Raw genomic sequence first — 12,474 nt, 5'->3', positions numbered from 1 at the left:
CCAGTTCTAAAAATGAGTGGTTTTCTTATCATCTGCCTAAGGTGACTAGAGAGGTGTTGTTTTCTTTTACTTTTCTAGTGTCATTCTTAACTCATTAATTTAAACACGAGGTCTGACAATAAAGTTCGCAAACTTACCACTGTGCGCTTACATCGGCAGCACTGTACAAACAGCTCGGTAAGATTTCATAACCTTGGTGTATCAGTGTGTCACAGCTGTGTTCATGTCAACGTGTGGTGATGTCTTGCTGAGTGGCGTTCATTATTGTTATTGTGTGTTTTTGTGTGCCATCGCGAGAATGTCTGAGCATGAATTAGAGCAACGAACAAACATTAAATTTCTTGTTAAACGTGGCAAGAGTGGAAGTGAAATCAGGGACATGTTAGTCCAAGTTTACGGGGATAATGCCATGAAGAAAACGGCAGTGTACAAATGGATTAAACATTTTTCTGAGGGGAGAGAACGTGTCACTGATGAAGAGAGGTCAGGGTGGCCAGTAACAGGCAGAACTGATGAAAACATTGCAAAAATTCATCGAATTGTGTGTCAAAATCATCAGCTGACTGTGAGAAGCATAGCAGACCAAGTAAACATCGATAGAGAAACAGTTAGGAAAATCTTAACTGAAAATCCTGGCATGAGAAAAGTGTGTGAAAAAATGGTCCCAAAGGAGCTCACCGATGAACAAAAGGAAAGGAGAGTCGAAGTTTGCCAACACCTTTTGGAGAGGCAAGACAATGTTTTGGGCCGTGTCATCACTGGTAATGAAATATGGGTGTACCAATATGACCCTGAAACAAAGCGTCAAAGTGCACAATGGAAGTCAGCCAATTCTCCACGACCAAAAAAGTTCTGTCAGTACAAATCAAGAGTCAAAACAATGATGCTAAACTTTTTTGATATCAGCGGGATTATTCATTATGGGTGTGTACCAACTGGACAAACAGATAACCAAGTTTACTAGTTGGAAGTGCTGAAAAGCCTGCGTGAAAAAGTTAGACGAAAACACCCTGAACTTTTTGCCAACAAATTCACGGCTCTTGCATCACGACAATGCACCAGCTCACACAGTACTGTCTGTGAGGGAGTTTTTAGCCAGTAAACAAATAACTGTATTGGAAAACCCTCTCCACTCACCTGACCTGGCCCCCAATGACTTCTTTCTTTACCCGAAGATAAAGGAAATATTGAAAGGAAGACATTTGGATGACATTCAGGACATCAAGGGTAATACGACGACAGCTCTGATGGCCATTCCAGAAAAAGAGTCCCAAAATTGCTTTGAAGGGTGGACTAGGTGCTGATGTTGGTGCATAGCTTCCCAAGGGGAGTACTTTGAAGGGGACTGGAGTGATATTCAGCAATGAGGTGTGTGGCACTTTTTCTAGGGTGAGTTCACGAACTTACTTGTCCAACCTCGTATTAACCTTATTGGTGCTCAAATGATTCTGCCTTTGACCAGTAGAAGCCTCTCTGATACGACCTGACCTAGTAGAAACTCCTGATTTGTCGGCTTCTGATAATAACTTGTTCCAGGCTCATCTTGTATATGTTCTGCCTCAGATCTAGAATCATCCATTTTTCCAAAGTGCTCTGATTCGTCTGTGGAAAAAGGATTATGACTTAGAGGCCACAATCTAAGTGCTATAGACATTTAGCACCATTTTTCCTACCCCTAAAAATTCGTCTAAAGCACAGTCACCACTGTCAGTACCACTGCCCATTAAAACCGCCACTGCTGTCACCCCCAATGCTATCGCCATGCCGTACCCACCTTCCTCCGGTATCCACCTTCCAGTCTCCATAACACTCATAAAATATTCCTCCTCCCACCTGTCTGGGTACTTGTCACTGTGCCACTTGTTCCAAACTGTCGTGCTTTATAAAGGATATCGTGGGCCTTTTTAAAAAATGTCTTTCACTATCTGTCTCTTTTCATCTGTGTGAAACCCAAGACAAGGGCATAGATCATAATTTCTTAGTCTCCTCCAACTTTATTTTTGAGTTCTGTTGGCTTGCCTAATTCATTCTTGTTTTATTAGATCATTTCTGAGCTGTCCTCTCTCCCCAGGCTGATATGCGTTACTAAGGCTCACAGTGGGAAACGTGGGGAAGGGCAGACTGACAGGTACCGAAACTGACTAAGGCATGTCCTACTAGGCTGGACATTGTGTGTGTGTTATGTTGTCTATGCTTCATTACAAAACTGGGAGCTAAGTATTATGATTCCCATTCTAGAAGGAAAGAAAGGTAAATAAGAGGCGGAACTGGGATTATCCAAAATCTCCCTTGAGTTGGCCAGAGTCCAGGCCAGCTCAGGTTACCTTATCCTGCTGTACATCCCATCCCAGGAAGTTTTCCGCTTAGATGGGTCCACTAGGGAACCTTTCTTCAGCCTTCCTGCAACCTTGCAGAACTCTACTTGTCTTATCCTTCAGTGGCTCCCCATTGCTTTTAGGATTAAATCCACACTTTGTATGTTCTGGCCCTTGGTTTAACTCTGACATCCCACAGACCCATTACTCTCCAGCTGTCGTCCCCAAAACGTGCCTGTTCTCACGTCTCCAGCTCTTTTGTATGTCTTGCTCCCTCTTCACCTGGTGAACTCGTACTTCTCGCTTAAGAAGCAAATGAAGTGTCTCCTTTGAGAAGCCCTCCCTGATTTCCACTTCCCAGTGAGTTAAGTGATACTGCTTTGGCTCCCACAGGGTACCGTGCTGTACTCTAGGCGGGGTCTTATTCATCCTTTTGACCCCAGGACCCAGCACAGGCCTGGCCCAGGGAAGTTGCTCAGCAGTGATGTTAAATGACTATGCAAATGAATGAGTGCATGGTACCAGCTATCCCACACTCGCTCACATGGGTAAAACGTTATCCTGTTGGAAATAGTCTATATGGTTTCTGGTGCCCTCTGTGACTCTGTGCTTCTGTGGTGTGTGTTTATTTTTGTCCATGAGTTAAATTAGGCTCTGGGCCTGGAAGATGCAACTGGAATGAGGCCCCCAACGCGTTGCCTTGCACGTAGTGAAGACTCAATAATTATTCGTGGAATTGAATCAAATGGAAGATTGTGCAAAAGGAAGCTACAGTGGAAGTGTCAGGCATGCAATCAGCAGGATGCCAGACAGACAGTTAAAGCATTTCTGATTTGCTACAATTTCTTTTAATAGGTTCTCTGTACAGATGTGCTGTCAACGTGGATTGTTGGTTTAGAGAAAAAAAACAAAAACAAAACAAAACAGAGCTGCAATGACTCTCGTGAGGCACGACTGGCAGCATTTTGTTACTTTTAGTGCGATGGTCCACAGATTTCCAGTTTGGGACAGGACTTAGTCATGAATGCTGGAGAGGTCTAAATGATAAGCAAAACGTCTTCCAACTAAATACTCAGAACCAGCATACATTTGTACTCTCTACTCTCTCCTTTGCTGCCTTCAGTTCCTTATCGTTCTCTTCTTAAAGCCCAGACCCAACCAAATTTAATGTCTGTCTCTGATGTAGAAGGTAGAGCTGCTTATTTGGCTGGGGGACTCTGCTGGAAGGGGAAGACTACCCAGGTGCCAGCATTGCTGCACTAGTCATTGATTCAGTAAATATGCATTAAGCAATTATTGTGTGGCAGGTGCTGGCAGTGCAGTGATGGGCTCTCAGTCCTCTTGGAGCTCTCAAAATAGTGAAGGAGACAGATGTTCTTCATATTTGCATACAGATGTATACGAGATCTGACAAATCTGTTTGCGGACTCATCCTAGAAGAGGTGCTACATGCCTCATTGCTGAATATCACTATGGTCACCTTCGAAGCACTTCCCTTGGGAAGCTATGCACTGATGCCAGAGCCTAGTCCACCCTTCGAAGCAATTTTGGAACTCTTTTTCTGGAATGGCCATCAGAGCTGTCATCATATTACCCTTGACGTCCTGAATGCCACCAAACTATCTTCCTTTCAATATTTCCTTTATCTTTGGGTAAAGAAAGAAGTCATCCAGGGCCAGATCAGGTGAGTAGGGAGGGTGTTCCAATACAGTTATTTGTTTACTGGCTAAAAACTACCTCACAGACAGTGCCGTGTGAGCTGGTGCATTGTCGTGATGCAAGAGCCATGAATTGTTGGCAAAACGTTCAAGTTGTTTTCATCTTTTTCATGCAGCCTTTTCAGCACTTCCAAATAGTAAACTTGGTTAACTGTTTGTCCAGTTGGTACAAATTCATAATGAATAATCCCTCATATCAAAAAAGTTTAGCAATATTGTTTGGACTCTTGGTTTTGGACTGACGGAATTATTTTGGTCGTGAAGAATTAGCTGACTTCCATTGTGCACTTTGACACTTTATTTTAGGGTCATATTGATACACCCAGGTTTCGTCACCAGTAATAACACAGCCCAAAACATCATCTTGCGTCTCCAAAAGGTCTTGACAAACTTTGACTCCCCTTTGCTTTTGTTCATTGGTGAGCTCCTTCGGGACCATTTTTGCACACATCTTTCTCATGCCAAGATTTTCAGTTAAGATTTTCCTGTTTCTCTATCGATGTTTAATTGGTCTGCTATGCTTCTCACAGTCAGCTGACAATTTTGACACACAATTTGACGAATTTTTGCAATGTTTTCATCAGTTCTGCTCATTACTGGCCGCCCTGATCTCTCCCCTCAGAAAAACATTTAATCCATTTGTACACTGTCGTTTTCTTCATGGCATTATCCCCATAAACTTGGACTAACATGTCCCTGATTTCACTTCCACTCTTGCCAAGTTTAACAAGAAATTTAATGTGTGTTCGTTGCTCTAATTCAAGCTCAGACATTCTCGCGATGGCACACAAAAACACGCAATAACAATAATGAACTCCACTCAGCAAGATACCACCACATGTCGACACGAACAGAGCTGTGAGACACTGATATACCAAGGTTATGAAACCTTACCGAGCTGTCTGTACAGTGCTGCCGATGTAGGTACACAGTGGCAAGTTCGCGAACTTAATTGTGAAATCTTATATTTACTAACAGTGGTGAGCTGAAAGAAGAATAGAGATCTGTCCACAAAAGGGTCTGGCACATGCCTTCTCCATGAAGCTCTCCATGGTAAGGCTAGCCTGGTACTCCCTTGTCACCTGGAGCCATGCCTGTGTCAGCCCTCAGCCCACTGAGATTCTGGGTGTATATGACTGAACTCCTAGGGCAAGTGTTAGTTCTTTCCTAGAATAGTACATGGCGTACAGGAGGTGCTCAGTCAGTGTTTAAGGGTGGGAGGAAGGGAAAGAGCACATTTTACAAGTTCCCATTCCATCAAATGAAGGAGTCATAGACTTCCGTCAGCCCCACGCCCATGTTGCTGATGGTATGATGATGACGAGCTAACTCCGAAATCTCCGCACTGTCCCCAAGAAAAAGGCATCTCTTCTCCAGGAGGATTGTACGCAGTGAATAATGAACGGAAACCCTCGGCGCATGGCCGGGCTGGTGGCAGGAGCTCAAGGCAGATTACCTCCTTTCCCCTATTTTCCATAGTTTTCTCAGGATGGTGCCGTGCTCTGATGGAAACAACCTGCCCACCGACTGTTACCTGGTGTCCTCTCAGACTAGACCTGAGCAAGGTCAGGGGCAGGACTCACGTCCTGCTCACCTCCAAATCTCCAGCATGGGCACGTTGGAGTCAGGACTAAGGAAATGTTTATTTTGAACGGCAGTGACTTAGCGTCAAATTATGAAGAACAGGATTCTGCAGCCCATCCACTCTTCTTTGCTTCTTCCTTGGTGAAAAAGAGTATGTTCCCCTCCCTGATTTGTTTTTAAAAATATACTCTCTTAACTCCCACCTGGTCTCCTGGGAGAAGCAGAGGGAGGGCCCTGGCCCCCGAATCCCGGGATGAGCATAGCAGTTGCTTTTGCACTGCACATGGCACCCCCCAGCTACCTCTTGTTTCAGCCTGGCTGTGCTGGTGCACACAGCAGGATCTCACCTTATTTTGGCACCTCTCCTTTTCTGTCCCAGGGCTCTAGCTTCTGAAGCTCTCTCAGCTGGCAGCAAGCAACAGCCTAGAAGTACAAAGAGGTAGCACCCTGGGGGTGACCTCAACTAATGGGTCACTGTCCCCACAGTTCCTCTGAAAGCCCACATAGGGGCTGAGGCTCAGTGGCCCACAGGTAACCAGCTCAGTCAGTGCACCCCCTTCATTGGCTTTTCCTATGTCTGTCACTCTCCTCGTCCCTCAGCCCTTTCCCGAGGATTTCTTCCTGCTTCTAAACGACTCCAAGCTGAGACACTGGGGACAGGAGATGACTAAGTGTTAGTTAGACTCATCTTCTAGGCAACTTTTCAGGGAAATGTCTTAAACTTTCTGAACGATACCTTCCTCAAAGCCCACGAAAGAGGGAGAAGGGCCGGTGGCCTGACTCTCACACAGGGCTGTACATCTAGTTCCCCGAGGCACCACGTTCCACATTTGCTCGTCCCATTGCCTGAGCGCCCACTCACCCTTCATAGCTGGCAAATGACTCAACTTTCCAGACTCAGCCGCCTCCCCCCAAGATTGGAAACCACCTAACTGTCCCACAACTATGGAACGGTTAAGTAGCAAAATGTTGATGGACCATCAAGAGGGATTGAGAAAGCCATTTAAAGTGATATTTTTGACGGCATAGGGAAGATAAGGAGATTATGTAACACTAGAAAAGCAGGCTATACGTGTACCCAGTATGTTAGTGTGTGTGTGCATAAAACATAGAAAAGCTTGCAAGAAAATATAACGTTAACATTTTATCTCTAAGCAGTAGGATTATTTTCTCTTAGTTTTATTTTTTTATATTTTCAAGGTTCTCTTAAATGAGCATGTTTTTCTTTTCTGTCCAGAAATAAATCAACCCATTATTTAAAACAAACAAAAATACTGCTCAAATATCACCTCCTTTTTAATCTGTCCTCACAGAAGCTGAGCCCCAGTACAGTGACCAGACAACCCATAAGGCTTAGCATACACAAGATTATTCCCCATGAGACCCTCTGGTTTTATGTGGGAATGCAGAAGTGGCCATGTTTTAGACATTGCCATATACATATATATGTCATATGCATGTATATATATATGTGTGTGTATATATATATATACACACATTGTCATACATGAGGTCAGACAATTAGGTTCACGAACTCACCCTAGACAAAGTGCTACATACCTCATTGCTGAATATCACTATGGTTACCTTTGAAGTACTGCCCTTGGGAAGCTATGCACCGACGCCAGTGCCTAGTCCACCCTTCAAAGCAATTTTGGAACTCTTTTTCTGGAATGGCCATCAAAGCTGTCGTCATATTACCCTTGATATCCTGAATGTCATCAAAATGTCTTCCTTTCAATATTTCCTTTATCTTTAGTAAAGAAGTCGTTGGGGGCTAGATCAGGTGAGTAGGGAGGGTGTTCCAATACAGTTATTTGTTTACTTGCTAAAAGCTTCCTTACAGACAGTGCCGTGTGAGCTGGTATATTGTCATGATGCAAAAGCCATGAATTGTTGGCGAAAAGTTCAGGTTGTCTAACTTTTTCATGCAGCCTTTTCAGCACTTCCAAATAGTAAACTTGGTTAACTGTTTGTCCAGTTGGTACAGATTCATAATGAATAATCCCTCTGATACCAAAAAGGTTAGCAACATCTTTGCAACTTAATTGCAACATGTTCGCAAACTTAATTGTCAGACTTCGTATATACACACATACATACATACATACACACATACATATGTTTTTAAAGCTGTTACATAGAACGGAGACAACATACAATGCAGTGTTAAGGATGTGAACTCGGGAGCCAGCTGGCCTGGGATCAAATCTGGGTTCCCCTTTCTAGTTGTGTGGCCTTGGTCTGCTTACATAACCTCTCTGAGCCTTAGTATCCTCATCTGTCAAGTGGGGAGAATAATGGTACCTGCTTGTTGGATTGGGAAGATTAAATGAGTGAATATATATATGCGCACATATATATTTTTGTTTAAGTGCCACATCTATACCTGGTACAAAGGAAGTACAGTGTAAGTGTGTGTTCTCTTACCACCATCGTCATTCTTCATTCAAGAGAGTATTTATACAAAGTGTACTCCTTCAGGATAAACCACTGACAGACCTTCAGACAAACCCAGAATTAGATCTCTAGTGAATCGATCCAAATAAAACACCGTGCTGTGTTCACTCACCAGCCACATCCAGAGCTTTTGTTTCCACCTAGCCCACCACTTGAGAATTCAAGTGAACTAGTACTTGATGTGGTACTTTTTAGGCAGCATTTAGCCACTGCAAAAATAAATGACTGTCTGTTCAGGATTAATAAATGACAATAGAGACATGAAGGTCAAAGAGCCACAGAGCATGAAATGAAGAAACTTGACTCAGGTGATACCCAAAGATAAATTCAAGTGAGATGCAGAGGCTGCACCTGGTGCCTGGGGTGCTATGGCCTCCAGTGGCCTCTGCATATCCCACACACCCCTGTTGCTCACTCCACCCTGGAAGGGAACTCTGCCCTCAGGGCTTGGTTCAGAACGGGGTGCAGGCCCTTACCAAACTTTTGTATGCGTCTTATCTCTCCCTCTTCTAACTGCAACATCCTCCGAGCACTTGTGGAGGGCTTGTTGTGGGCCTGGCATGTGCTGGGCTCTGAGGGCCACCACAAGTGGCTGCCTTTCAGGAACCTACGACCCCAGAAAGGAAGTGCTTGTTTATCTTTGTATTCATAGCTCCTGGCCCAGCCCCTGGAACTAGAGATGCCCACACATGCTTACGAATGAAAGAGAGAAGTAGTACCAGTTCCACACTGGCTGTCTTGGGTCACTCACTGTACCCACCCTTCACATGTAATTAGCCAGCATACCCTGAGAACTCCTCAAGGCTGTTACAAGTGCTTAATGTGCATGGACACACACACAGGCACAGTGGCTTGACATTTTCCATTACAAAGTCCCAGCATGGCACATCCACACCACCTTCTGCTCAAGTAGGAGCAGACCTTTAAAACCACGGAAATGGTTCAGGTTCTCAATCTAAAGAGATAACGGGACATGGCATGGCAAAAGACAAAGAACAGTGATGCATTTGGTGAAAGACCCTTTGTGCCTGTGCAGTGTTTCAGTTAAACTCCTATGGCTCACTTGAGACCTCCACCAATGTTTCAATTCAGATTGTTTTGACTGCCCAAAACTAGCCAATGGTGCATCCATTTCCCTCTGTGCTTACTTATAATTGGAGGGTAGCTAAATCACGTGCTTGGCTGAACAACGAATAAATGTCCAGCCTTGGCAGCCTTCCAACTCTGCAGAGACTATAAAACTGACTGAAACAAAGACGCTCATGGAAACGATAAGACTCAGGACTGTAAATCCCCTGTCAGCTCCCATCACAACAGCAGCCTTTAAGTTCCTTTTTTTGGCTGCACTCCAAGGGCCGGATGTCAGGCCCTGGTGACTAAATAGCTGTATCAAGTAGAGGGAAGTATGGTGAGACCCTGACAGTCTGCCGAGGCCACCACGAGCTGGCTCCCATGTTTACATGATGCTTTCTTTATATTATGGCTGCTGAAACAAGTATCCTTTTAGTTAAAAGTAATAAAACTCCTCTAGTTTAAAGGCTGGGATGAAGAGGGTTGGGATTTTGCATTTTCTTTTGGCAGTCTCATACAGAGGAAAAGTGAACCCGCAATGTTGTAGACAACGGCGAGTATTGAGAACAGAACCTGTCCCCTTAACCAGGAAAGCTTTTATAGGCAGAATAATGCCCCCCTAAAGATGTCCCGTTCCCAGTCCCTGGAATCTGTGAATGTTATCTTACATGGCAAAGGCAAATTAAGGTGGCTGGTTAAATTTTGGTTGTTAATCAGCTATTATAACTCTAAAATAGGGAGATTATCCTGGATTATTCAGGTATCCCAGTGTACTTATAGGATATTTAAAAGTGGAAGAGATCAGAGTGATGCAGAGTGAGAAGGATTTGACACCCCTCCCCCCGCCCCCCCACACACACATTGCTGGTTTGAAGACGGAGGAAGGCGCTCCAAGCCAAGGAATGCAGGTGGCTTCTAGAGACTAGGAAAGGCAAGAAAATTGATCATCCCCTAGAGCCTCCAGAAAGGAACATAGCCCTGCCAATACCTTGATTTAGCCCAGTAAGACCCATGTTGGACTTCTAATCTATAGAACCATAAGGATAAAAACTCCGTGTTGTTTGAAGCCACTACATGTATGGTAATTGATTATTACAGCAATAGAAAACTAATACAAAAGCCCATGGTGTAAAGACTCCCCTGAGGAACCATGGATAGGTATTTCCAGAGCAGTTCCAGAGGAAATCATTAAAGTGACCACTGTACCGCCAGTGATGGTCATACTAGTGGCATAGACCCCTTCTTGGGAAAGCAGAAATCACCCTGCCAGGCATCCTGAAGCTATGAGGAAGCTCTGTCTTCTCATCTCAGCCTTGGAAACAAACACACAAAACAAAAACAAACAGAAAAACAAGCACTTCTTCCTGAAAACCTGGCTTCTCACTTGGGAAGAGTACAGCTTGAACTGTAGGGCTTTGAAATGGTCTTTGTGCTTTGCCTCCTGTACTAATGCTTCCATAGAGCTCAGCTAACGGTTGATAAATTACCTGTCTTCTTGGTGATGGAAGGAAATGTGTGTTCCATAAAATCATGGGTTCCTCCCCAGTAAACACGGTATTTGGTTGGAAAAATAGCAAATTTTGGTTGATACTTTTAAATAGACTATTGTTGTAATAGTTTTAGGTTTTACAGGAAAATTGCAAAGATAGTACCGAGTTCCATATGCCCTACACCCACTTTTTCCTCTCATGAACTAACATCTACTATTAGTATGGTACCTTTGTTACACTTTGTGAACCAGCATTGATGTATTATTAACTAAACCCTATAGGTTATTCATATTTCTTTAGTTTTTATTTAACGTCCTTTTTTCTGTTCCAGGATCCTATGCAGGATGCCACATTACACTTAGCCATCATTTCTCCTTAGGCTCCTCTTGACTGAGACATTTTCTCATACTTTCATTGTTTTTGATGACTTTGAAAGTTTTGAGGTGTACTAATCAAGTGTTTTTTAGGATGTTCCTCTAATGGAATTTCTCTGATGTTTTTTCAGAATTAGGCTAGGGTTGTGGATTTTGGGGATGGCATATCACAGAAGTAAGTGCTACTTTCATCACATGAAATCCCGTGATTTATGACGGTGATGTTGACCATGATCACCTGGCTGAGGTAGTTTGTCATATTTCTCCACTGTAAAGTTCCTCTTGTTTCTCTTTTCTATATTGTACTCCCTGGAAGGAAGTTACTATGCAGAGCTCACATTTAAAGCGTGTGGGGTTTATGCTCTCCCTCTTTGAGAGCACAGGATCCACATACATTATTTGGAATTCTACAGAGGAGATTTGTCTCCTCTCCCCCATTTATTAATTTATCCAGTCATTTATATCAGTATGGATTCATGGATATTTATTTTGTGGTTTAGGTTATAATCCAATACTACTTTATTTTATAGCTCAAATTGTTTCAGCTTCCTTACTTTCTGTTTCCAGACTCATCTTGTATATTTCCTATGTATTTCCTCTCCAGTCCTAGAATCAGCCATTTTTCCAAGGAGCCCTGGTTCCCTTTCTTGGTACTAGAAATCAAGATCTGGGAATAAGGTATGTTCATTTCTACTGGAGTGTAGCCATTTTAATTAAGTGTGTAGTGGTATCTCATTGTTGTTTTAATTTGTCATTAATGACAAATGATGCTTATTTGCCATGTGTATATCTTCTTTGGTGACATGACTGTTCAGATTTCTTGCCCATTTTGTAGTTGTGCTGTTTTCTTATTGTTCAGTTTTTAGAGTTCTTTGTATATTTTGTATACAAGTCTTTTATCAGATATGTGTTTTGTAAATATTTTCTCCCAGTCTATGGCTAGTCTGTTCATTCTCCTCACAATATTTCTTGCAGAGTAGAAATTAATGAAGTCCAACTTACAGTTTTTCTTTAATGGATGTCTTTTTCATGTTGTATGTAAAAACTTATTGCCAAATCCTAAATCACATAGATTTGTTCATATGTGTGTATGTATATATATATATATAGAGAGAGAGAGAGAGAGAAATTTTCATGTGTATATATATATGTATATATGTATATATATACATACATATATATATATATATATATATATATATATAGAGAGAGAGAGAGAGAGAGAGAGAGAGAGAGAGAGAGAGAAATTTTCTTAGGTCTGTGATCATTTTGAGTTAATTTTGTGAAAAGTGTGGTCTGCGTGTAAATTAAATTTGTTTTCATATGGATGCCCAATTGTTCTAGCACCATTTGTTGGTAAGACTATTCTTTCTGCATTGAATTGCCTTTTGTTCCTTTGTCAAGGATCAGTTGAATATATTTATATGGGTTCATTTCTGGCTTCTCTATTCTGTTTCATTTA

General features: G+C 42.6%; 1 protein-coding gene across 5 annotated transcripts in view; it reads left to right on the top strand.

Annotated features, from left to right (window-relative positions):
* Positions 1-12,474, top strand: part of PARVA (parvin alpha) — a 154,878-nt gene that overhangs the window by 84,061 nt on the left and 58,343 nt on the right. The window contains exon 1 of one of the 5 annotated variants that reach the window (XM_033121005.1): positions 11,641-11,690. The exons of the other annotated variants lie outside the window; for them this stretch is intronic. The gene's annotated coding sequence lies outside the window, so the exon portion shown is untranslated. Of the gene's footprint in view, positions 1-11,640; positions 11,691-12,474 lie in introns of those variants that run through there. 5 annotated transcript variants of the gene reach the window in all.

This window comes from Rhinolophus ferrumequinum, chromosome 11, assembly GCF_004115265.2.
Source record: "Rhinolophus ferrumequinum isolate MPI-CBG mRhiFer1 chromosome 11, mRhiFer1_v1.p, whole genome shotgun sequence".
Taxonomy (NCBI): domain Eukaryota; kingdom Metazoa; phylum Chordata; class Mammalia; order Chiroptera; family Rhinolophidae; genus Rhinolophus; species Rhinolophus ferrumequinum.
The sequence above is the reverse complement of the archived record's forward strand: the minus strand, read 5'-3'. Positions and strand labels throughout refer to the sequence as shown.